Source organism: Hyperolius riggenbachi, chromosome 1 (genome assembly GCF_040937935.1).
Source record: "Hyperolius riggenbachi isolate aHypRig1 chromosome 1, aHypRig1.pri, whole genome shotgun sequence".
Classification (NCBI taxonomy): Eukaryota; Metazoa; Chordata; class Amphibia; order Anura; family Hyperoliidae; genus Hyperolius; species Hyperolius riggenbachi.
This window is the reverse complement of record NC_090646.1, coordinates 486,134,045-486,161,025: the sequence shown is the minus strand read 5'-3', so window position 1 is coordinate 486,161,025 and position 26,981 is coordinate 486,134,045. Positions and strand designations below refer to the sequence as shown.

Genomic DNA, 26,981 nt, shown 5'->3' with positions numbered 1-26,981 from the left:
CAAGCCCCTAGTGTGCAGAAAATGCATGCAGAAAACTGACAGAGGAGTGTGCTCCCAGCCACAGCTTAGTACACTTACTCTGTCCATCTCTGATGGAGCTGAACTGGCTACAGCATAACTACAGTACTGAGCACTTAGAGATGGGTAGAGAGGTTGGGGGCTGGGCGCTGTACACAAGAGCCTGCTGCACACTGAATAGGGACTGTCTACAAATCTTTGTCTACAAAACTTTGTATGATTCATTATTAGTGGCAATTAGTGAGGAACCACAGGAGTGGTAACTCAGGAATGGAATATACTTTGAATGTCGGTGCCAAACCTCTTTCAGGTTGCTCCCTTGAGATGCGTGATGTGAACAAGTGAATGAAGAGGCGGCACACCACTGGCTTTGCTATTCAAGCATATATTGTACAGACACAGCAATACACTACATGTTGCGAACCATCACGTTTTTGTACACCTGATGAATTACCATCACCGCTCACACTTATAGCCTCCTGAAAGCCACTCTCCAGGGTTGGGTTCAGGTGCTCAACTGTGAAGAACAGTCTGTATAAAAGTTCATTTTAAGGGGCACTCCAACATGGTTATCATGTATAATAGAAAATGTTACTGACTGTAGTCATAGGACACTCCATAACCAGCCTGTGAAGGAGGATACAAAATAATGAGTGACATGATAGTACTAAATACATGCAGCAATAAAAAAGTAAAACAGGTAAAAGAAGCCCCTTAGACTGATTATAATCAGCTGGCTGATATACTGTAAATTAGTAATTGTTAACCTTCAATAATGTCCTTTGGATGATGCATAATAAATTACATTGTGATAATAAACAGTGATTATTTATAAAGCTGAAAAACCTGTGGCAATAAATACATAATATGTACGTAAAGTGCCCTGGTGCCAATAAACATGTAAACAGTCACAATATAAAGCGCAATCAATGAGGAATCTGAATTAGGCTGCAACAGAATCACAGTGTAATAGAAGGGAAAGTGCATATAGTGCATAAGTGAATGGCGCTCACCAGAGGACCTTGATCAGCAGCGTGCGGGGAGACCAGCCTTACACACTTACAGGGGCTGCTGCTTCAATGGATAGTAAACAAAGTTGTCTGGACTTAAGCTTAAACAGGAAAAGGCAAAGAATGAGTATAAGTAACAATAGCGACAGTAAATCCTGTTATTTAAAGCAAATATGATAGAGAATAATGTTGTGAGGAACAGTTGCAGGCTGCTGTAGCTCTGAGGGGAATCACATGATCAACTGAGCAGCCACTGGAACCAATGCAGGACCTTTTCTTATAAAAAGCAGGATCTCATTTGTTAATCAGTTTTCATAGATGACAGATAACTCATCTACAAAAAGTTTGGCGCTGACTCTTGATAATAAAATACTAAGCACACCTGTACAATCAGGAACGTAGCCAGAAATCAATGGGCCCAATAGCAATACTTTGGTTGAGCCCTAATTATGTAGCCTTTGTGCCTCCATCCTTCCTCCAGAAGAAGTATTAGGTAGTAATTTTGCTCCACTTACCCCTCAATAATAATGCCGCTTGTGTCATCCCCTCTACTCCATGCAGATTATGCAGCAATGTATCGGGGGAGTATCTTACCTATCCCATCGCTGCACTTTCTCCTCAGATCAGCAGCCGAGTCTTCTCATTCCTCCGGCTGATGCTGCATCTAATTTAGGCCAGTGTGTGACTAATTTACACCATGCACAGTGGATCATGTGATGTGGCTTCAGCCTGGGGATCTATGGAGATGGTGACACCAACCAGAGAAGAAAAGAGCACCTTGAAAAGTGAGTTTCATACTATGCTGTCATGACAGCCCTCCCCAACCTCCCAATGACCTGGCAGCTGAATTGCCATTGGCCCAGTTCACCCCACTGGGACATACCCCCCTGGGCTACAGGCTCCATACCATTAGCTATAGCTGTTATGGTGATCCCTACATCACTCTATACAATGCAGTGCAGATATTTCTTTGATTGATGAAGCAAGTGGCTGGTTTACTCCTAGTTTTCAGTTGTCAAGATATGTCTGCTCAACACACTTTCTAGTTCAGCATTTTATACACCAGGTGAAAGAGCATAAGATTAGAATAATTATTGAACATATATACCATACACTGTTTAGGGTTGGCCATGTTGGCAAGCTACTGAGTTCTCATGTTGCAATCCATTCCAGACTAATCCAAGAACTCAGCCACCTTCACCATATTGGGCTCTATTCACACAGCTTTTTCACCTGTTTCCCTTTGTTTTCACCTTATCTATGTAACTTTTAAGCTTTCAAAGAGCAAAAATATAATATAATTACGGTAAGAAAAGTAATATTGAAATTAAGTTAATCAGGAACAACTTACTTTGAGTGATTATTTTGCTTGTAAATGTGCTGAAAGGTTATTTTTATCACTTAAAGAGACACTGAAGCAAAAAAAAATATATGATATAATGAATTGGTTGTGTACTATGAATAATTACTAGAAGATTAGCAGCAAAGAAAATATTCTCATATTTTTATTTTCAGGTATATAGTGTGTTTTCTAACATTGCATCATTCTCTAATATGTGCAGATTACACAACACTCAGCATTCAAAATGATTCTTTCAGAGCAGTCTGTGAACTAATGACCTCTCCTCTGCCAGAGGAAAAGTAAATAGTTAACTAACAGTTGAGATAATAAAAGTTAGAAAACAGCCCTCTCCATGACTTTGAAAGTCGTAGAGATAATGGCTTTTTTGCATTGAGATAACAACTGGAGTTTCTTAACTCTTCCTGTACTGTAAACAATTAGACTGATGTATCTGATCTTAATGTTTTATTTCTTAGCTGTACTACACATACAAATCATAATATCATAGTTTTTTTTCGCTTCAGTGTCTCTTTAAGTGATAAATAAGTCATATTTGAGAAGTTTTGTGAATAAAGCCCATTATCTACAGACTCCCAAACAAACTGCTCCAACAGTGTCTCACTTCTGGACTTCACCGTCAGGTTATTTTGCCTGTTTGCATCATACATAATTTGTTTCAAAAAAGATAATATCCATTATGCCTACCTATTTTCAGAACCAATTTTTCAGGGATCTGGTTCTCAAATGGAATGCCATCCGGGTCTGAAACTGGTGCATAGGAAGGATGAGGGGTCATCTATTTCTCAGCTGTCTCTGTAATTGCTTTTTTTTTGTGGTATAAAGTATTGACCTTCCTGAACCCATTCTTCCAGGCTGATGTAATCTTTATACTGGCTGCTGAGGCTGTTGTCTAATCTGTCTGGACAGTCACTGACCAATTTAGATCCCATACATTGTTATTCCTGTTTTCACAGATGTGGTTACTTAATCTAATAGCTCTGATCTCAGACAGATTTTGTAAATTATGTTGCTTGATTTCCTCATTTATTCATTGTCACATGGCTATCCCTAGGTGATGCCCGTTAGTATTGTCTGGTCCCCTGCTGTGAGTCAGACTGTATGCCCAAATGACTGACATATAACCCAGCCCTAACACCTGCGAAAGTTCCTGCCTAATACAAACTACAATACCCTGCAGGCAGATGTAGCATACAAACTGGCAGACAGCAATAACCTAACACAGCAAGGCAATGTAACACAGTGTACTGAATAGTCACCTGAGGCCTATAGGCTGAGGCAATCCAGAAGAAGACAAGGTAACAGGGAATGGCTGAAGTAATCACTAGACAGATACAAGGTCAATCAGGTCAGGGTCAATGCAGGCAGCGTTCATGCGAATTCTTTTTATTAAGCCGGGTATTGTATCCAATACAGAAGCGTGGTCAGGTTCAAGCCGGGTCGGTAACAGGTAATCCAATCTAGAAGAAGCTTAGTTAAGAAACAGGCACAAGTCCTCAGCAAGACAAACACTTGTTGTGAGCGCAATCTCAGCAACAAGCCCAGCATAGGCTATCACGGGCCCAGACTAGAGCGCTCACCAGGTTCAAATACAAGGCCTGACCAATCGGAGCTCGGCGTGTCAGCTGATTAGCTGACACGCAGGGAGACACGTGACTACTGTTTACGTAGGCGGAGCACGCACTGAGACGCGTCCTGCGCCTGCCGCCCTGCACGTCTGTGAGTCAGCGGCAGGGATGGCAACAAATTGTGAGTCAGCAGCAGGGCCGTCGGCAGTGGCCTTCTTCTGTCCTTCTTCTTTTTTAAAGATTCTTTATTTCTTTATACAAATATAGATAAAAAAAAATATTACAGCAGCAATATAATATTATCACATCAATATCTAATCACCATAACCCAGTCCCACAAAGAGTTACCAGTTCTACATAAAGTTACCAATTTTACCTCTTATAGTATATGCTTAGGTTATCCCTATCTGATCATGATCCTATATATATTACCTAGGGAAATAAATAAATAAATCAAAGAGAAAAAAAAACAACAGCCACAAAAATCTAAATTACACGCCAAGTTGACCAGTCTGTCAATATTTAACATGCCAGAAGAATTGAAAAGGGGGAACCGCATGGTTTCTTATCTCATATAATCCATAGCTGGTTCAGATTTTTCTCAATATTTTCTTATAATCCTCTGCCTGGGTAAACTCCATCCAAGGCCTCCATGTTTTGGTAATTTTTTGCTTCCTCCCCTGGCTCATCAATGTAAGTTGATACTATTTCTTTGAGATGCCCTTCTTCTCAATGCATACAGTTCATAGATGTATGCTTCACTGCAGCTGCTCATTGTTTTGTAAACACACAGGATGCTGCCCTTTTTTCTGAGGGAAACCGCCTCACTGCTGTTGTGCCAATGTGAATGTACCATTGAAATGGAATTGGTTATATTGTCCATTGCGACTGAACTCAACAGAAGCATTCTGAAAGGACCCTAAATTTCCAAAAATAGTTCCTAGCCCTATCTTCTTCTCACCTTGGACGCCAGAAATCTGCTGAGTCAGCTGTGTTTTTCCCTGTGTGGGGTGGAGCTGCTGCTAGGTTGAGGGAGTTTGCATGAGATGTGCAGGAAGTCAAGAGTGTTTTAATGCCGAACAAAGCAGCTTTTTGGATCCAGGGGTGCCAAATCTTTTCAACACGAAGAGTAGTGTCTGCAATGGTATTGGATTAAAACTCTGTGGAACTCTACATTTGCTGTGTCGTTGGCTGTGAGGCCTATGCTTTAGACCCACCTGGATTTGAGGTGGTGTGAATCTGGTGAGCGGCAATTTCATAAGGGAAATACGTGGAGTGTGGCACTGGAGCACGAGTGAAGCACTATAGCACTTTGGGTGTTTTAGAGATGCTTTTATAATCTGACAGTATAACACTATGTGGAGTTGTGTTTAATCTCATAGGTGGCTTGATGAGAGGAAGAGGAGCGCTGTCTCACTAAAGTAATATAGACATATCCTGTGGATCTGACAGATAGCGAACACTCTGGACCTATAAATAAGACTGTGGGTAGATACAGTGGGCGCAGTTTCTGTAATAGCACTAATCTACTAACATTGTTGGTATTAATATTTCTCTGTGCATTTCTAATGGTTATTCCAGTCTAATAAGACCGGTTAGTGTTTGAGGTTAAGTTGTTAAGTGTTAACTGATCTGCAGTTTTTCCTAAGTATCAGCTGAATGTTAGTAATTGGCATATTAAGTTGTGGTGTGACATGCAAAGCTATTTTATAAGTAGTTATAGAGAAAATCAGGTCTTTAAAAACCTATAATCATCAGGTTTTCAATAGTAGTGCATGGACAGTTCTGCAATTAAGCTATTACGAAGATACAGATAGCAATGGGGGTGAATTAAGGGCATCTGTTGCTAATGAAAGCCCAAGTGCTAATGACTTCAGTGCTAATGTAAGTTTTGCTCCTCTTTGGAGCTCTTAAACTACTACAGCTTAGTCATTCATAGTGTTTTATAAGAATTTTTCTTGGTTCCTGTATAGGTAAGTAAGTTGAGCTGTGCTCCAAGCTTTTAATACAGTATATAATAATCTTGGAGGTAAATTAGTACTTCCCTAGCAGTGGTCACCACACCCTATGGGGGAGTACTTGAAAAGATAAAAAATGATCAACACTTTATTTAGTGTCCAGCAATATAACTCGTGTAACAATATGCAGATTGCATATGTTCCATCAACCAAAGAGTGCAAAGGCACCAGTCCATTTCAGGTCTTCAGGGACCCTTCATCAATCACATTAAAATCTATACGTGGAGAGGTGAAACTCCAGGCAGACATACAGACAGACCAGCAATTTTCCATTCCAAAAGCTCTGTCAGATCCATTGCAGGCGAGTCATACAGGCTCTACTTAGAGGATGCTGATTGTACAGTTAAAAAGGAACTCCAGTGAAAATAATGGAATAAAAATTTTTAGTCAGTGTATGCCCATTGTAAAAGCTTTCCTCTCCCTGATGTACATTCTGACATTTATCACATGGTGACATTTTTACTGCTGGCAAGTGATGTCAGTGGAAGGAGAAGCTGCTTGCTTTTGTGGCAGTTGTACACAGCTGTTATTTCCCACAATGCAACAAGGCTCCCACAGTGTGATAGCAGTACCTCAGTACTGTGAGGCGCTAACATCATTTGTGGGAGGGGTTTCACCACAATATCAGCCATACAGAGCCCCCTGTTGATCCGTTTGAGAAAAGGAAAAGATCTCTCATGGGAAAGGAGGTACCAGCTACTGATTGGGATGAAGTTCAATTCTTGGTTACGGTTTCTCTATAAGGACAGCGATGAAGTCCCTATTATCTCCCCTCCTGTAATGAAGACCTCCTATTTTGATAAAAGTAATACATTTCTAGTCAATTGAATTGTTTTGTCAAATCATCTTGAAGTTGACACCTTTAATGAGGATCATATGTTTTAGATTCAGTGTGCATTTCAATTGTTTCTTGAAAGAAACGTTTTCAAAGTTGATGTAGGCTGGCTTGCAGACTAAAAGCCATGCTGCTTGACTTGACAATGTTATACATTTAAATTTAAATTGTGATTTACTTATTATTGCAGTAAGTACATTTTACACTTTATGCCCCTGACAAAGCCCCACTTTTAGGCAAAACATGTAGGATCACCTTTGGGTGTTTAGTTTGTATTTTTGCGCAAGGGCCATTGTGGTCCTTGTAGATTATGCAGTAGGACCAGTGTTTGATATCTGGACATACTAGGGTTATTCTGTTTGTATCTAGCTCAGGTTGTAATATTCATATTTATATTTTATCATTTACTTATAAAAGTTATATTTTAATTAATGTATGATATTTTCTAGTGAGTGTTATATCCCCTAGTATTTTTTTTATATACAAAATGGAGGATGCATGCAGAAGGAGTGTCCACTTGGGTGCCAGTTAAGGCCCAAAGTTAGAACATTGGTAAAGCACTGTCACCAAAACTGTATGACTTTTGCCACAGTGCCTTTATTTAGGTTTCCGCCGTTCTTCTCAATCAATTGGTTGGTTGGTCCATTTCTACTTATTAATGCCTAACCCCAATATATACCCCTTTCTGCTGTCTAAATCTAATAACTCCCCCCTCCCCCCAGTGTTAAGTCTTTCCTAAATCCTTAACTCCCCCCCCCCCCCCCTCCCCATTCACAGTCCTCCATGACACTTAACTCCAATTATTAAATCTAAGTCCCCCCTACCTTTTTCCCTAACACAAGCCCTACTAGACTAGCTCCTTATCCAAACTATTAACCCTGACTGATACTCACCTTCTGGCTTCTTCATTATCAGCTTGAGCATTTGTGCACTGGCACTTGTACTTGGCTGTACCCCATAGCCAAAATCCAGCACTGTCCAAAGCTTGTGAAAAAAGTCCCACGTATTAATAAAATATGCTTTGGCTCTATAGTGGTGCCAACCATAACCAGCTGCTTTGCAGAATGGATGGAAATGTTTTTGTAGCTTGTGATCAGATTTGTGTGAGGTTTTACCGGTATTTGATGGAAATTCATTCAGAGTAATTCAAACCAAAAGCTGAAAGATTGACCCATGAGTGGCTAACATTAATAGACTGACAGCACTATGCAATGCGTTAGCTCCTAACCTGCTCACAGCACTGTCCCTCCACTCCCAATACAATAGCTGGTGTGTAGATAATTGCATGAAGCACATGTAAAGATGGGATTGAATGTGTGATTATTACCAGTGTTTAAATAAAGTTCATTGAGCGCATAGCAGAGTTAAACAGTGTTTTTCTTGAAATATTTACTTGGGGTTTTGCTGTAACAACACAGAACCCATATTGGAGGCCTCCTAGTCAAACTAGTTATAATGATAGCTGGTGAAAGGTTGACTGAGTTGTTTAAGGCTTCTTTCACACTTCCTGTGCCCCTTGGGGTTGCTGTACACTCCCCCACTGCAGCTTGTTGCCAGGGCAATGTAAGTCTATGGAGACTTACACACTATGGTGATGCAATGCGACAGAAGTAGCAAAATGGATGTAAGGCCATCGCAAACTCGGCAGTGCATTGCCACATGATCCATGCCTACTGCATGGATTATGCAGCAATGAAAGTCTGTGGTGACACAGTAATGCTCCATTGCGGTAGCAGTGCAGAACCCAGGTCAGGGTAATGTGCACAGGAGGATGGTGCAGTGCAATCATCCTACCTCGGGCTCTCCTGCTGCGGGACGATCGCACGGCTCAATATGTGAAACTAGCAGGTACCTACATGATGCATAAGCTGCATACTGGGTTGCTTACATCAGAGGCACACCATAGCACAAAAAGAGAGTTATCTGCTGACGTCAACATCCAGACCACAGCTACCACAGTCAGAAATAATCCTCCTTATCTAGCCTTGCTTCTGACGTGCTGCCAATGGAATGATCAGCAGTATGGGATATGTGTCCTGGTTGCACAGTATTTGCCCTGAGACAGCACACCTCATAATAAATCACCTTCAGAAAGATAAAATGTCAGGGTAGTTACTCACTGGAATCTACAGCATTTCTTGGAAACCACATCTTATCTAATTTTTCTGCTAGTGGAGAGTTGTTAGGGTAGCGTGGAGAGTGGGTTTATAAAAATAAACAGAAATAATCTGCTCAGTTATGTATAGAGATGGCAAGCAACTCTTCCAACTGTATCCAATGAGTGATTCATGATATTAAAATCTCTGGAATTTTGTATTTTCTTTATATTATTATATTTTGGCAGTTAAGGAGTAAGCTACATGAAGGGAACCTACACTGAGAGGGATATGGATGTTTCCTTTTGAACAATGCCAGTTGCTTGTCAGTCCTGCTGATCTCTTTACCTGCAATAGTAGATGAATCACACACCTGAAACCAGCATGCAGCTAATCCAGTCTGACTTCAGTCAGAGAGCACCTGATCTGCATGCTTGTTGAGGGGCTGTGGCTGAAAGTATTGGAGACACCGGATCAGCAGGAGAGTCCAGCAACTGGTAATATTTTAAAAGGAAAAAAACATATCCTTCTCAGTTTAGGTTCCCTTTAAGTAAGAAAATGTTTAATGCAGAACTATACTCAGAGAAAAAAAAGTTCATTAAATTCCACTTCTGTCATTGATATTTAATTGATAGAGGAAACAAGGCCTGCCAATCCAGTTTAATCCCTGGTTCAAGCATCTGAGGCTTAAGATAGACATTTACAGGGGGATTGGCTATAAGATGGATGTGGCCACTAGTGATAAGTGGCACTGTAGCCTTACAGTGCCCCCTAAGTGTCCCTTTATTACGGTGCCCCATTAGTGCAACGTACCCAAAATGGAGGAAGTATACTGCATGGCTATGTATTACTTACCCCGATGGCGGCCTCCAGCTCTGTGCACTCCACCCTCCACCTGCATGGCAGTTCTGCAACCCCCACTGATCCCAGTTTCACCACGTGACATACCATTGGCATCAAGGGGGACTGTAGGACAGCTGTGCCAGTGGGGGATGGCTGGAGAAAGTTACAGTGGCTTGCAAAAGTATTCGGTCCCCTTGAAGTTTTCCACATTTTGTCACGTTACTGCCACAAACATGAATCAATTTTATTGGAATTCCACGTGAAAGGCCAATACAAAGTGGTGTACACGTGAGAAGTGGAACGAAAATCATACATTATTCCAAACATTTTTTACAAATCAATAACTGCAAAGTGGGGTGTGTGTAATTATTCAGCCCCCTGAGTCAATACTTTGTAGAACCACCTTTTGCTGCAATTACAGCTGCCAGTCTTTTAGGGTATGTCTCTACCAGCTTTGCCCATCTAGAGACTGAAATCCTTGCCCATTCTTCTCTGTAAAACAGCTCCAGCTCAGTCAGATTAGATGGACAGCGTTTGTGAACAGCAGTTTTCAGATCTTGCCACAGATTCTCGATTGGATTTAGATCTGGACTTTGACTGGGCCATTCTATCACATGGATATGTTTTGTTTTAAACCATTCCATTGTTGCCCTGGCTTTATGTTTACGGTCGTTGTCCTGCTGGAAGGTGAACCTCCGTCCCAGTCTCAAGTCTTTTGCAGACTCCAAGAGGTTTTCTTCCAAGATTGCTCTGTATTTGGTTCCATCAACTTTGACCAGCTTCCTTGTCCCTGCTGAAGAGAAGCAACCGCAGAGCATGATGCTGCCACCACGATATTTGACAGTGGGGATGGTGTGTTCTGAGTGATGTGCAGTGTTAAAGCCCCATCTACACGATACGATTCTTTATACGATTCAATTACGATTCTATTTACGATCCGATTAAATCCGACATGTCCGATCAGAATTCGATTCAATTCAGTTCGATTTGCCATTGCAAACAATAGCAAATCGAATTGAATCGAATCCCGATCGGACATGTCGGAATTAATCAGATCGTAAATAGAATCGTAATTGAATCGTATAAAGAATCGTATTGTGTAGATGGGGCTTTAGTTTTCTGCCACACATAGCGTTTTGCATTTTGACCAAAAAGTTCCATTTTGGTCTCATCCGACCAGAGCACCTTCTTTCACATGGTTGCTGTGTCCCCCACATGGCTTGTGGCAAACTGCAAATGGGATTTCCTATGCTTTTCTGTTAACAATGCCTTTCTTCTTGTCACTTTTCCATAAGAGCCAACTTTGTACAGTGCACGACTAATAGTTGTCCTATGGACAGATTCCCCCACCTGAGCTGTAGATCTCTGCAGCTCATCCAGAGTCACCATGGGCCTCTTGACTGCATTTCTGATCAGCGCTCTCCTTGTTTGGCCTGTGAGTTTAGGTGGACGGCCTTGTCTTGGTAGGTTTACAGTTGTGCTATACTCCTTCCATTTCTGAATGATCGCTTGAACAGTGCTCCGTGGGATGTTCAAGGCTTTGGAAATCTTTTTGTAGCCTAAGCTTGCTTTAAATGTATCAATAACTTTATCCCTGACCTGTCTGGTGTGTTCTTTGGACTTCATGGTGTTGTTGCTCCCTAGATTCTCTTAGACAACCTCAGAGGCCGTCACAGAGCAGCTGTATTTTTACTGACATTAGAGTACACACAGGTGCACTATTTAGTCTTTAGCACTCATCAGGCAATGTCTATGGGCAACTGACTGCACTCAGACCAAAGGGGGCTGAATAATTGTGCACACCCCATTTTGCAGTTATTGATTTGTAAAGAATGTTTGGAATCATGTATGATTTTCTTTCCACTTCTCACGTGTACACCACTTTGTACTGGTCTTTCACGTGGAATTCCAATAAAATTGATTCATGTTTGTGGCAGTAATGTGACAAAATGTGGAAAACTTCAAGGGGGCCGAATACTTTTGGAAGCCACTGTATATCTGCCCAACCAGTATGATTCCACCACTAGCGTATTCTATACTCTATCCTCTGGGAAGGTAACTAGAGATTTTCCTGAGATGGAGATGAGCCGACAGAGAGGGTAAAGAGACAATATGATAGCTTATAGCCACCAAGTTCTGAGGCCGGACCATCAATTCAGATCCATAACCTAAAGGAGGTGCTCATTACATATACAAAGTGCATATGCAGGATGTATAGCAAGCATATGAATTGATTGGGAGAAGAACCATTTAATTTATGAAAGGTAAAAGGAAATAATAATCAATGTTGCCAGTTAAAGTGACAGCTCTCTCTCTCACACATAATGAAGCCAGGAAACCTCCATGTAAGCAGTGCCAGTACATCACAAAGCCTTCCAGTAGACAAGCTTTTTTCTGGTTTGACATATGAAGTCTGATAGTGTGTGTGGTAAGTAAATTCTGTTTTCAGCTGAGGCTAAATGTGGACAGCTTCCTTTACAATGTTACATTGTTTCTCAACCCAGTAGGTGTAAACAGTGGAAACAAACTGAGCTAAATGTTTTTGTAAATGTATCATAATATATGGTACAATAGTTGATAGTTGTAAGGAAACAGACCAGATGATACAATTATATAATGATCTATGTCATAACTGTTGATTGTAACTGGAAATATGTCTGTAAACTAAATATTTATATGATGAGTGTTGCCATTGGCATGCATGAAACAAAGGCACCATGAAACTTGGGTGCCTGGGAATAGCCGATAGTAGAATATCGGTATTTTGCCCATATTCTACTATTTCAGAGTGGTATTTTTAATTAGTAAAATATAATTTACTGATATGTTACTATAGCAAAACCTAACCCTATTCTCACACAACCCTCTACGAAACCTAACCTTAACCATCAACCCCTGCTCACCTAACCCTAACTACTTTAGCCTTTTGGACGTTGCTACTATGCCCAAAAGGCTGCCGCTGCACGCTCCCGCGTGCAGTTGCGTACCCGCATGCTCCTGTGCCACCGCCCATTAGCCCAGAGATCAATGATTGGGAACATAATTCCCATTCATTGATCTAAGTCCCCAGTAGAAAGACCGGTGGCTTCTTTGAGAAGCCACAATCTTTCTAAAGAAAAAAAAGTTTCACGTCCTCCCTATACTTCAGGGAAAGCGAGAGCATTAGCTTACAGGACTAAAAAAAAAAAATGTGACTGTGGCCATCTTATGGCCAAATAGTAAAACTACATCTACATAATTTTTTTATTAAATAAACAAAATTACCCAAATAAAAATTTTAATTAAAAAAAAAATTACAATGAAAAAAAAACCCACATAAATAGTTACCTAAGAGTCTGAACTTTTTTTTAATATGCATGTGAAGAGGGTATATTACTATTATTTTTTTAAATTATAATCTTGTAAATAGTGATGGACACAAAACTGAAAAAATGCACCTTTATTTCCAAATAAAATATTGGCGCCATACATTGTGATAGGGACATAATTTAAACTGAATAATAACAGGGACAAATGGCCAAATAAAATATGTGGGTTTTAATAATGGTAGCATGTATTATTTTAAATCTATAATGGCCGAAAACTGAGAAATAATAATTTTTTTCCCATTTTTTTTACCTAATATTCCTGTTAAATGCATTTATAAAAAAAATTATTATTTGCAAAATGTACCACTTAAACAAAGAAAGCCTAATTGGTGGCGAAAAAAATAAGATATAGATCATTTCATTGTGATAAGTAGTGATAAAGTTATTGGCGAATGAATGGGAGGTGAAAATTGCTCGGATGCACAAGGTTAAAAAACACTGAAGGATGAACTGGTTAAAGAGGAACTGTCACGAAAATCTTAAAATTGAAAACACATTCAAATAAGAAGTACGTTCTTCCTGAGTAAAATGAGCCATAAATTACTTCTCTCCTATGTTGCTGTCACTTACAGTAAGTAGTAGAAATCTGACATTACCAACAGGTTTTGGGCTAGTCCATCTCTCCATAGTGGATCCTCAGCATGGCCCTTATGCTTTATACAAACACTCCCTGAAAAAGATTTGGACAAAGATACTGACCAGCCTCCCTGCTCACCATACATTTTTTTGGCAGTTGGATGGAGCAACTGCCATTTACTAAAAGTAATTTGAAAATAAAGAAATTCCTGTGAACCCTCCATGAAGAGAAGGGCTAGTCCAAAACCTGTCGGTTCTGTCAGATTTCTACTACCTACTGTAAGTGACAACAACATAGGAGAAAAGTAATTCATGTCTCATTTTACTCTGGAAGTACTGTACTTCTTAATTGTATATGTTTACATGTATTTTAAGATTTTCGCGACAGAGGTCCTTTAACCAACCCCTACCCACAGCTAACCTTAGCCAAACCATCCCTCGCATGGCTAACCTTAACCATTCCTCCCACGGCTAATCTTAACCTGTCCCCCCTCACACCTAACCTTACCAACCTCCGCAGCAAAAACAATACTTTTCGGGCATTATAACTTTGCCCTGATACTCTTACCTTTTCGGGCATTCCACACTGTGGAATTTGAAATGCTCAATATGATAAATATTGTATTGGGCATAATACTATAAATATCGCATTGTGCATTGCGGGCGGCCCCGTTATTTAATTTCACGGTGTAGCCGCTATTTACAATGGTGCCTATGGCCGTTCCCAAGTTTCAGTCGCTAGCGGGTGCGTACATTTCCTGCTTTGTGCCATTGTCCCAACATGAAAGCTAGTTCTACTTGCATAGGACCAAAATGTGTGTTTAACATCAGTGTGAGCAATAAAGCGCCAAACCCAGTATACATGATGTGATTCAGACAGTATAGACAGCCTGACAGCAGATTCCCTTTAATGATTGTGTGGGTTGCTTAGTAGCATGTCTGTGCTCTTTGTTCTTGAGATCTAACGGCTGGAATGCATGAGAAAAGTACTTTCCAAGCACCAATGAGGCGTCATTACCACTCTTCTTCCCACTCTGTGGTGTGCACTGTATATATGAACCTGGGAATTCAGGCTTTTGTGTCAGAATAGAGTGGGAGGGAATCTCAACTCACAGGCACCATGGGATGTACTGAGCATTAGCTGTCATTCATCTGGTGCATAACAGCCAATGAACTAGTCAAATCCACATAGCATTGGAAAAATACAAAAAAGAGTTTCTACCAGGTTATGAAAATATCTAGGGATTTAGACACATCAGGAACTAGAACAGTTTACATAGGTTTTCAATAACTGTGGTATAGGTTGATGAAGAGCTGGTATGTCCCTATGGTGTCACTCCCATGTGCCTCCATAGGCCGATACCTCTCCAATGCCCATGTCGAGCACTTGAATGTACCACCTGCAGCTGTCTGTTGAAGGAGGCCTAAGTCCCCTGAAGTGATATTATTAAACTGCTGCCATCAGTTGGAGGATTACGGATTATCACTGCTGAAAAACGACAGATGTTTTGGACCACCTACCATTACTTACCTGCTGTAAAGGGAGGGAAACTATAGTTGTCAATATTAGAGAAAAAATCCATCAGATTGGACCCTACCAGCTGTCAGAATAGCTTATATTTATCCTTGTCTGATGCCTCTAACTTTTTCCACACAGAATTGTTGAGTAGACTCCATCTATAAATATATTCAGTACCTGCAAGCTACAGAGGAGCCAGTGACAGAAGTGCTGATGGAATGTGCAGTGATGTGAGAATAGTTCAGGGGGGCAGGTTAGATGTGTGATAACAAAGATTAGCCGGGATTTGTCTGTAGTTTCTGTTGCTTAACTCCTCATCTCATTATTCCTGGCCTGACAAGATCTGTGTTGCTGCAGGTCAGAGCTTGCAGATCATTATGAGCCAGTACAAGACATGAATATCTCTGTGGGAGCAGGGTGAGGGTGGGAAAACGTATAAACACACAGAGTGTTTCCTTTCCATTTCCAGGCTACATTGGAATTAAAAAGAATTTGTTCTTTATAATCAGTACTCAGTTTCTGAGATTGATTTACTAATAGAGAACTACGGTAAAGTGAAGCAGTGTTCATTCTAAAAATATTGTTCATTATAACATAATCACTTTCATGCTCTATTCATGACATTACTATTCTGTAATGCTGCTTTAAATGTATTGTACTTTGGTATTTTTCTAAATAAACTTGATATGTTTTTAAAAAAACAACAAAATCACACATGCAGTGTTATTGGTACCGCAGAGCATACCCCTAGAACAGCTGATGCGTTTCTGAACCCTCCGGGTCTTAAGTTGTAGTTGGCATGCCCTTGAATATAGCCGCTCACCCTTATCCTTCCAAATTCCAGCATATTAACCTTGCAATAATGACACTTGTCATTGCCCCGTTACATTTTACAGTGTATTGTCTATGCCACAATCACATGCTCATACATATACAAACTCAGGGACAATAGTCAAAGGAAGCAAGAGCATACTACTTCTTCTCTGCTTCTACTGCTTCTCTGAAAGGGATCAAGATTGAGTCAACCCAGGATACAGAGATTCAGCTATGTGTCTGAGTAATCCTAGAAAGAGTTCAGCATGGTTGTTTAGTGGGCAGCACAGTGACTCACTGGTTAGCATTTTTGCCTTGCAGTAACTGGCTCCTGGCTTTGATCCTCTCCATTGAATTGGTACATTGTTCCTGTCCTTGCATGAGTTTGCTTTTATTTCCTGCCACACACAAAACATACTGGTAGATTTCTGTAGTTGGCTCTCACCCCCATGGCTTCCATGTGTGTGCTGGTGAGAATGACATGCAAGTGCGCTACATTGTACAGACTTGCTGGTGACTGAAAGATTCAAAAGTGGCGGGGTAAGAGTATCAGGGCAAAGTTAGTGAGTAAAATAAAGAGTGCTCTATGTAAAACATGACAACTTCTCATTTAGTAGGGTACATTAGGATGGTCTGACTCATTTGATATTTTTTGGATGTGAAGTTAAAAAATAGATAATATTGCAGCAAAAACAAATAGTTTAATCCCCATCTTCTAATGCTAGTAATCGATGTTCACCTCAAATACCTTCTGAGTCACAGACCAAGGCTGAGTATGAGTATACTGGGTAGATCAGTAGTTCTGTCCCCGCTGACTGCATGCTTGTTGCAGGTGTATCTCAGTCACTACCAAAGCTAAAATATGAGCATGAGGACCAGCTAACTGGTATAGGGGATAAGCTGATCTGCATTTACTTCTTCCCTGATTTCAGCATACAGGCTTATAGATTTGTGTGCTTGTACTGTGAATACATAAAGCAGGCACACAGTTATATAAGAGAAGTTAACTGCCGTGGGGATTCTGATGTTTTTTATGTAACTGACTCCCAGAATCATGAAGGTAATTGTGGAGATTACATAGATAGTCTAATGAGAATACCACAAGCCATGCACAAGCCAAGTAGAAAATGTGGAATTAAATAATACCTTTAATTTCTAACTGAGGACAGATGGTTACTAACTTGGCCAAAATGGGGAACAGAGAGGCCCGAGTGAGGATCAGCATGCAGCTAGATGTAGCAGGGACCAGCAACCTCCTAATTAGCATTTTACCTCAGAGCAGAGGGAAGTGGGCTGTAGTGTTGTGGCTGAACATAATAACCTGTGTTGCATCTTGGTTTATGTCTGGACGTCTGCAAAGATGTGGAAATGTCTATGTCTATGGATAATTGGAAATAATGTAAAAGTACATCTTTCTCTAAGCATTAGTTCTCCTCTGTCTTTTCTGAGAGGCATGAAGATAATAGGCTTGCTAATATACGGCTATGCAGCCAAAGCTTGGAACCTAGGATACTTTTCTGCCATATAGTTACAATGCTGTCATCTTTGGAAGATTATTACAGTATAGTGTCTGAAAGTGCAGCAGAGGGAGTGCTGGGGTCAGCTACACACACAACCTAGGTTTTTGTTACTTCTTGACTGAAAAATCCAACATGAATGCCAGTGTCCCATGATGTACTTGCAAAGTCTTAGGCTGGGTTCACACTACAGCCTAAACTGGTCCAATTCAACAGTAGTACGGACATGTTGACGGATTCGATGTAGAGCAAAGTCCTGACATGCGTGATTTTTACAGACACTGGACGGAGGTTGGACATGTCATAATACCAATTCTATAATGACTTGTCCAATGTAATGGATACAACGGAGAGTCTCTGAACAGCACAAACCCGTCATATTGTGAACCCAACCAAAGGAATGTCAGCATTGTTTTCTATAATGTGGCCAAAAGGAGAGGGCCTCTTCTCTGGAGCACACTTATGATAGGAAAGAGTAGATGCTGGCCTTGTCCAGGGCAAATAAATGCTTTCTCTCTGCCAGGCTGGGGAAAACCTTGATGTAAAGATGAATAATCAGTATCATTCAAGATGACGTTTGCTGGTAGTTCCGGTCAACAATTTTAGAAACAGTTGATGTGCAGACACACTTCTGTACTGGAACCAAGCTGCCTGTTATGTGTTTAAAGTGTACCTGAAGCGAAGCCTGGATAATCCAGAGGTTTTCCCCGTCCCCCTCCAGCTCACCATTCCAGTGGGACCCACTGAACCTATTTGACAAAGGCCTGTTGAATAGATATGTTTGCCCAAGCTCCTGGCCATGTACATGCGTGGCTGCACTGTGCAGGCGCAATGACAGCCCGTGTTGGAGCAGTAGCACAGAAGCTCCATGCTACTGGTCACGTGTGGGCCGCTTCTGCCACACAGTCACGCTCATACATGGATGGGAGCACAATGGTGGGCTGAAGAAGGATCGGGGAAGTGTCTGGATCATACAGAGGCTTCCCTCAGTAATCTTTTTTTTTTTGGGGGGGGGGGGGGGGGGGTTCCCACAAGTTTGCTTTAACTTAACATGTTCTGCTCTTAACAACTTAACTTAAAATTTTACATGGGTAAAACTGAACTGGTTATTATCCAATGGGCTCTATGCAATTCTCTAGCTAAAAGAACAATAAATGTCAGTGACACTCCTGAAACATCAATGCAGTGTTTAGAGGTAATATTGAGCTCTGCTCTCTCATTTATTTCACACATTAACTCTCTAACCAGTTCCCATCATCTTCATCCCAAAAATATATCTGGCATTTGTTCCATTCTCATGCTCAACACTAATAAAATACCTGTGCACGCCCTAATCATATCCCATCTGGATAATGGTAATATCCCTCTCCTTTATTTACAATCTAACCGACCTGCATTCCTCCAATCCATGAATTCTGCTGCTCGATTCATCCGACTGTTCTTCTTTCCCCACAGCTGTTGTTCCTTAATTACCCAGAGGATGCAGCACAAACTCCTAAATCTAATGTGAAAGTCAGTGCAAATTCTGTGTCTTACATACATTTACTTGCTAATCCCTAGATATCACCCCAATGCAACCTCCACTGTCCACAACTCTGCCTGAATCGCCTTCACACGCTCACATATACAGGACTTCTCACAAGCTTCTCCTCTACCCATAACACACTTGCCACTTTCCAACTGTTGAACCTTTTGAGTTCACCCTCAAAATGTAATGATGTGTATGAGGCACTGTCATGTTTGTCATTTACCACCTCTGCACACATTTACTTTGTTCAGTGCCATAGTAGATGATGACCCTGTAGAAATCAATAATAGCTTCTCTGGGAGGCTATTGGCCCAATGAGAGTTGCTATACAGACCTAAGAGAGATGTACTATTAATATTGTTTTATGCAGTGTACAAAGGATATGAATGAGCAGTTATTAGCAGTGGGTGATTAGAGGGAAGAACAGGTGTAAACAATGCACTTTGGAGGTGATCTGAGGGTGGGTCTGCGGGCGATCTGAGGGTGCGGGCGGGTGATCAGATGCCCGCAAGGGGCAGGTTAGGGTCTGATCTGATGGGTGGCAGTGACAGGGGGTGATTGATGGGTGACTGACAGGTGATCAGTGGGTGATTTTACAGGGGAGAATAGATGTATACAGCACACGGGGGGGGGGGGGGTCTGAGGGTGTGGGCAGGTGATTAGGTGCCCGCAAGGGGCAGATGAGGGTCTGATCTGATGGGTAGCAGTGACAGGTGGTGACGGGGTGATTAGTGGGTGATTAGGGGGGAGAACAGATGTAAACAATGCACTTCGGAGGCGATCTGAGGGCGGGTCTGCGGGCAATCTGATGGTGTGGCTGGGTGTTCAGATGCCCGCAAGGGGCAGGTTAGGGTCTGATCTGATGGGTGGCAGTGACAGGGGGTGATTGGTGGGTGATTGACAGGCGATCAGTGGGTGATTTTACAGGGGAGAATAGATGTATACAGTACACGGGGGGGGGGGGGTCTGAGGGCAATCTGAGGGTGTGGGCAGGTGATTAGGTGCCCGCAAGGGGCAGATGAGGGTCTGATCTGATGGGTAGCAGTGACAGGTGGTGACGGGGTGATTAGTGGGTGATTAGAGGGGAGAACAGATGGTAACAATGCACTTCGGAGGCGATCTGAGGGCGGGTCTGCGGGCGATCTGATGGTGTGGCTGGGTGATCAGATGCCCGCAAGGGGCAGGTTAGGGTTTGATCTGATGGGTGGCAGTGACAGGGGGTGATTGACAGGCGATCAGTGGGTGATTTTACAGGGGAGAATAGATGTATACAGTACACACGGGGGGGGGGGGGGGGGGAGTCTGGGGTGGATCTGAGGGTGTGGGGGGGAGGTGATCAGGAGCCCCCAGGAGGCAGTTTAGGACCTAATCTATAAAATAGCGTTGACAGATAATGACAGGTAGTGATTGATGGGTGATTAAGGGGGTGATTGGGTGCAAACAGGGGTCTTGGGGGTGGGCTGGGGGGGGTCTGAGGGGTGCTGTGGGCGATCAGGGGGCAGGGGGGGAAGGATCAGTGTGTTTGGGTGCAGCTAGGGAGGGACCACCAGGGCAGGAGGCAGCCTGTATAATACGCTTTGTATACATTACAAAGCGTATTATACGCTTACTATGCGGCGATCGAGGGGTTAACAACCCGCCGGCGCTTAAGAACGGCCGGCGGGTTGATGTTGCGGGTGGGCGGAGCCTATTGCCGGCAGATGTGCGTGCACAACAGCGCGCTATCCCCGACCAGCTGCCACATAAGGAGCCGCCGCTGATGGGCTGACAGCGGTCGTTTAGGCCCAGCCTTTGCCGCCGCCCATCGGCTGAAGGCGGTCCTTATGTGGTTAATTCTTATATTGCTTAAAGAGAATCTGTAGTGTTAAAATCGCACAAAAGTAAACATACCAGTGCGTTAGGGGACATCTCCTATTACCCTCTGTCACAATTTCGCCGCTCCTCGCCGCATTAAAAGTGGTTAAAAACAGTTTTAAAAAGTTTGTTTATAAACAAACAAAATGGCCACCAAAACAGGAAGTAGGTTGATGTACAGTATGTCCACACATAGAAAATACATTCATACACAAGCAGGCTGTATACACCCTTCCTTTTGAATCTCAAGAGATCATTTGTGTGTTTCTTTCCCCCTGCAGCTATCTTCCACTGAAGTGTCAGGCTGTTTCTTCCTGCAGAGTGCAGACAGCTCTGCCTGTATGTAATTCCTCAGTATGTGAAAGCCCAGCCAGCTCAGAGGAGGATTTATCCAGCTTGTAAAAGATAAGAGAGAAGAGAGAAGCTGCCCTAATCTAAATAATACACAGGCAGTGTGCAGAGAGGGGCCTGGAGGGGGGAGATGCATCACAGAACCACAACACTGAGGAACTTGGCAGTCTTCCAGACACAGGCTGACAAGTCTGACAAGAGAGAGATAAGTTGATTTATTACAGAGATGGTGATAGTAGAACGTGCTGCAGTAAGCCAGAACACATTAGAATAGCTTTTGGAACTTGTAGGATGATAAAAAACAGGATGCAATTTTTGTTACGGAGTCTCTTTAATGTCCTGATTGTACAGAGTTTTGAACATCTCGTGTAGCTATACTCCCCACTATATCTTTGGTACTATGTACAGCGATACGGTAGATGTTGGTGCTATATTAAAAAAAATGCTAATTATAGCATAAAGACAATGGCCTCAATTCACTAAGATCATGCTGGGGATAATAAGGCAAGAGAAAACTTACCTCCACATAAGAGAGAGTTATCTTATCTCTTCATTCCTTAAGTTACCTCCTCTGTAGTTAAGTTACCTCCTCTGTAGTTAAGTTACCTCCTCTGTAGTTATTTTACCTCCTCTGTAGTTAATTTACCTCCTCTGTAGTTATTTTCACATGCAGTTAATAAACAGCCTGTCTTTAACTCTGGAGTTATTTTAAGGATTGAAGAGTTAACTTAAAGACAGAAGAGTTAACTTTAGGTTTGCCTGAGGTAAAATGTTTCCTGAATACTACATGCCTTATCACCATGGTAACAACTCTAGAGGAGTTATTAAAGACAGGAGATAAGCTTAGTGAATTGAGGCCAATGTCTGGGCTGAGGTTCTTAGTTCTTCCGAAGTTCTCAGTGATGCAATGGAAAGCAGAAGTGTGACAGATCTTGTGGCTGCATTGTACATCATTTACTGTGATTTATCACAAAGTTTGTTCCGTAAAGGAAGGCGATTGCATAAAGTTGTTATTTTTGAAGAGGTTGTAGCTTGCTCATATGATCACGAGACAAGTGTAACAATTTCAACATCATCTTCTCTCCCTTCACTGCTGGCCCCTTCTCCTCCCTGCCCTAAATGTGTACAAGGTTTTCCTGTAACTTTAAACTGCTTCCTTTATGCCCAGCACTATAAAGTTCCCCCCCCCCCCATAAGCACTTTGAAGTTACATCCATTCTGTGCAGCCTCAAGGGAGACATATACATCATCAGAACATCCCCCAACAAGCTCTCTGTTTGAACAGGCAATAACAATGTTATTAACTCCTGATTTGCCTGAAAACAGCTAAACCTCCTCTACTCTCTATCCCCTATTTGCAGCTGTTCATTAGAATTTTCTTTCTCTTGTTCTGTTTTCCTGATAACTGACAGAATAACATTGAAGAGAATTTGACTTTTATTCCCCCCAGTATACTGTATCTGCTCTTTCTTGTTTGTGGAAGGTTTGTGTAGTCCTGCTGAATGTATGTTTTCCATGCCTATATAGGCCTTGAGTTTTCCATACCCCACCTTTCTGAACTTCTCATTCACATGACCTCTGAACAATGACTAGGAGTGGCAACTTTGGATTTTTATTTTTCCAGAGAACACTGTGGCCCTAATGAGCAGATAATTATTTAGCTTCTCACCCTTCTTTTCTTCCTGTAACCTTTTTCTTGTATTCATATTATTATTTCTATATACAAGCCAAGTAGACAAGTAGCACGATGACTGACTACTGCTGCCTTGTAGCTCTAGAGTACCAGGTTCCTGTCTCACCCAGATAACTGCTGGCATCTATTGAAAATTGATGTGCTGTGTGTGGTGGGAATTGATTGCTCTCTGAATTGATTTTGATCAGAGAAGAATCTTATTTGTTTTGCCACATCAGGTAGCAATAAATGTATGGTCAGCTGTGTTTTGTTTTTTTCACACCACAAAAGAACATACTGCTACCTGCTATCAGGTGCCTCTGGGCGCCGAAATGTACCTTCTTTGCCGCAAATTGTGACTTTGTGGCGGCGCCTCCAGGGGCCAAAATTCACTTTCAAATCGTGGCTCTGCAGCAGGGGTGAGGTTAAGGTTTAGGCACCAGGGGTTAGGGATAGACGCCACCTGGGGAGGTTAGGCGCCACCTGTTAGGTGACACCAGGGGGGGGGGGGGGGTAGTGTTAGGAGACATGCCTAAAATTAGGCAACACCAGGGCGGGTTAGGGTTAGGCATCGGTAGTGGAGGGTGTGTGAGAGTAGGGTTAGGTTTAGCCATAGTAAAATATCAGTAAAGATTACCGATATGTTACTGTCAGAATTCAGTAGTAGATTTTAGCGATATTCTACTAGCTGCAATCCCCTGTGCCCTTTTTCCAGGTGCCTTTTTCATGTATGCTTCTGGGAATATTGTGTGTCATGCTTTGTAGCTCCTGTCTGTTATGCTGACTTCAAATGCTCATGCCCAATATTACTGCCTTTCAGTGTTTGCTAAATACACTTTATGCGGGGTTCTGCCAAGTGTAAACAAGTCACTATAACTGATAGGATCGGGTACAATAAACAGCAAGCACTGGGACTGTCAACAGACCCTAAAACATGCCCTTCCTAAATAGTACTATAGTACCTAAAACATAACTTTTATTAGTCAATTTAAACAATATAATGGGATATACACATTACCACCACCAAAACTATGAGAGATGGCTATCAAATAGACATATTCAAAAGGACTGTATCACGCCTAGCCACAAAATAGTGCACTTTAGCATTGTCGTATATATTTTAATGAGGATGCCGGTTGTCACAGGCGGTCATCCAAATATCAATAAACATATGATATACACACAGTCCTATTGAAAAAAATATGCAGAGAATATCTCTGATCCACTCAGGATGCACAATTCCAAGATAATGGAGCATTGCATGTGCAACCAAACATTAATGTAATAATTGAGTAATGTTTGGCTGCGCATGCAATGCTATATCTCATCATGTCAAAAACATTTTAAAGCAAACCTGGATTGAAAGTAAACTGATGAAATGAACAATTGTGTATATTCATTAGTCCTAATCCAAAATAGGACTTTACTGGAATCCCATAGTCTTATTTTGATTTTAAAGTTTAAAATATGTAGGAAAGTTTTGACTTTCAAGTGAAAAATAACAATTATATAAATAAATGCGTAGATCCCATTAATAGGGTGTCAGATCTAGATAATAACTTTCCACTGTGCTTGATTCTCTAGATCTTCAATGTCTTGTGCCCACCATCACCATTTAAAGGAAATAAAGGCTTACCGGCCACATCAACCCACGTTATAAGGTTGTATGTAAAGCTCAAGCTAAAAAGATCATAACTTACATATGGGGCCCAAAATCATGGGTACCCTGGTAGAAACTGTGCTGGCCAACAGTAGCTTAATCGATAAAACGGGTGCTGCCCTTCTCATTCCTGACCGGTTTCGCAGAGTTGCTTCATCAGGGGACACATTCCTTTCTTTCCTATTAAGAAAATAAGAATTGTTAAATGTTTATACAGCTCCCACACCAACACTTCTTAGCTATTAACCTTTTTATCTGTTCCCTGTACTCAAAAGTGTTTTTCAGCCACACAGGAGTATTATGACCTCTAATTGGCTTTCAATGAGAGTTAAGATGGCAAAGAAACTGTGATTTATAGTCTTGGATTCTTACCTGAATTTTAACCCTAAAAAACACGGAACAGAGGCTAGTTCTAAGTAGCCTTTTTGAAACCATACATATCAGAATGTTACATGCCACTTCAGGGTTCCTTTAATGTAAGGCACTAAGAATGGGTTAATGCTTAGGAGGGAATGTTAGTTTTAGTCCTCAGGCAAGGGTTAACATTAGAGGAGGTGTTAGCTAATGGTTCAGGTTTCTTTATAGGAGAGCTGTTGTGATGTCTTGATTCTTCCATCTATACACCCCCCCCCCCCCCCCACCCATCCTTCTTATATAACAAGAAATGGCAGATGGTTTCTAACTCTTCTCATCTCTCTATTAAAACTGTCTGGAGTCATAACTTGGAACTCACACTCCCAAATACATTTTCTCCCTTGTCCACTAGTGAAGTGTAGATATGGCATGTAGCTCCTGCTAGTGACTCTCCTTGCTTTCCTGTGAACGCTGACTGAGAGACTGAACTGAATCCTTTGGATGACTATAATGTTGTACAGATGCTGGGTATGATTTCCAGAGAATATACTTATATTGGCCGAAAAATGTACCCAGGAGGAAAGACTCACATCCTGTCCTTACCTTTCTCTGATGTCAGTGTGTCCTTATAGAACCGTGTCAAGTAGAGTGAACTGAAAATGTCTGTGCTGACAATGCATCTTTTAGCCACAACTTTGAATCAAACCCTTTTTTTTAATTCTAGTTCTGAGTATTGTGAAAATGGAGTTTTATTGTTGTCTGTGTCCATATAGACATATATTTCCCCTCACATCTTGTCCCTGGGACCTACAGGGAGCTTTGTGTGTTTAGTATGAAAACTAGAAGTCCCAGGAACAGGAAGTAAACGAAAACTATAAAGACTGTCTGGCATCAGCTGGCTTTCAGTTTAGGTTCAGTTATACATTAGTTTATGTCCCAGGTATACTAATGAAAGCAAAACAGGTGTCCTAATGAAAACAAACTGATCAATTGATGTGAGAGCAGCATGAAACTGAAGAGAGAATAATGCTAATTGACTAAGTACCTTAAAGTTGTCCTGTCTCTGCGTTGGGCATGCACAGTTGTCCTTCCTGTCCCCATGTATGCCTGAACTAAACAGCAGTAATAACTAAGTAAAGCATCCAAACTAATTTATAACACTAAAACTGATAACTGCACTTTTTAATTATTTAGCCTACACTATGCATAAATAAGTACTTAAAAAACACAGTGAACAATAAATGCAGTGGTAGTTTAGATTCTCCATGGACAAAAAAGGGTAAAAAGAAACGACATGTTCCAGCATGTTATGACGCTTGCTAGCTTACTTTACTGTGCACAGAATCCTCACTGGTTTACATGCAAGGGGATTGTGACATGAAGTGAGTTGGCATAATAAGTGTTTTTATGTGATGTAGTCATCCCATAGTACGTTTCTAATAACGCCTCAGTTTTCTTTGTCTATATGCTTCATGGGAAATTTTCTTAATTACTTAAAGAAGATGGAAATCAGGAACAGAACAAAGAACAATGAGCTGGTTGGCTGTACGGTTTTGATTTGTTGTTCATGTGCTCCCCAGTTCCGGACCTGTAATAAGTAGGAGTGAGCTCACTGGTCTTACATGAGCAGCTGTGCACTAGCCTATTTTTCTTTCCTGGTGATGATGTCCATATGGAAGTGCCTGCCAAACAGGAAAACTCCTCCCTCAAGCTTGCCAAGAAATGCCTTATCCTCCCATTGCTTCATATCTCCATTGTAATCAAGAACTGCTGCACCCAGCTCCACACTCCACCTGCTTCGTGTGCTTATATTTGTATGCCTGGCTGCGGTACAGGAAGAAGGCTGTAGGAATGCCCATGCACAGATTACTTGACTTTCTAGAAATGTAGGGAAGCCCTTACTATTGAAAATTGAACATTTGTGTCAGAGTTATTTCATATCAAATGTAGAGACTTACATTGCAAGTCAGAATCGGCCTTATTCAAGATACTTTTTCTCTTAAGTTTTTTCCTAGAAGATA

General features: G+C 41.5%; 1 protein-coding gene and 1 long non-coding RNA gene across 3 annotated transcripts in view; one reads left to right on the top strand and one right to left on the bottom strand.

The window, feature by feature from the left end:
- The window catches only part of MMP14 (matrix metallopeptidase 14), a 47,247-nt gene that overhangs the window by 7,233 nt on the left and 13,033 nt on the right, over positions 1-26,981 (top strand). The gene's annotated exons all lie outside the window — the stretch shown is intronic.
- Positions 434-26,067, bottom strand: LOC137522097 (uncharacterized). Of its 2 annotated transcripts, XR_011022257.1 has the most exons (5): positions 26,006-26,067; positions 24,647-24,786; positions 1,623-1,765; positions 1,032-1,129; positions 434-645 (listed from the first exon to the last, which is right to left on the bottom strand). It is a non-coding gene; the product is annotated as an uncharacterized lncRNA (long non-coding RNA). The 2 variants fall into 2 exon arrangements; XR_011022258.1 differs by lacking the exons at positions 24,647-24,786; positions 26,006-26,067 and adding an exon at positions 3,648-3,927.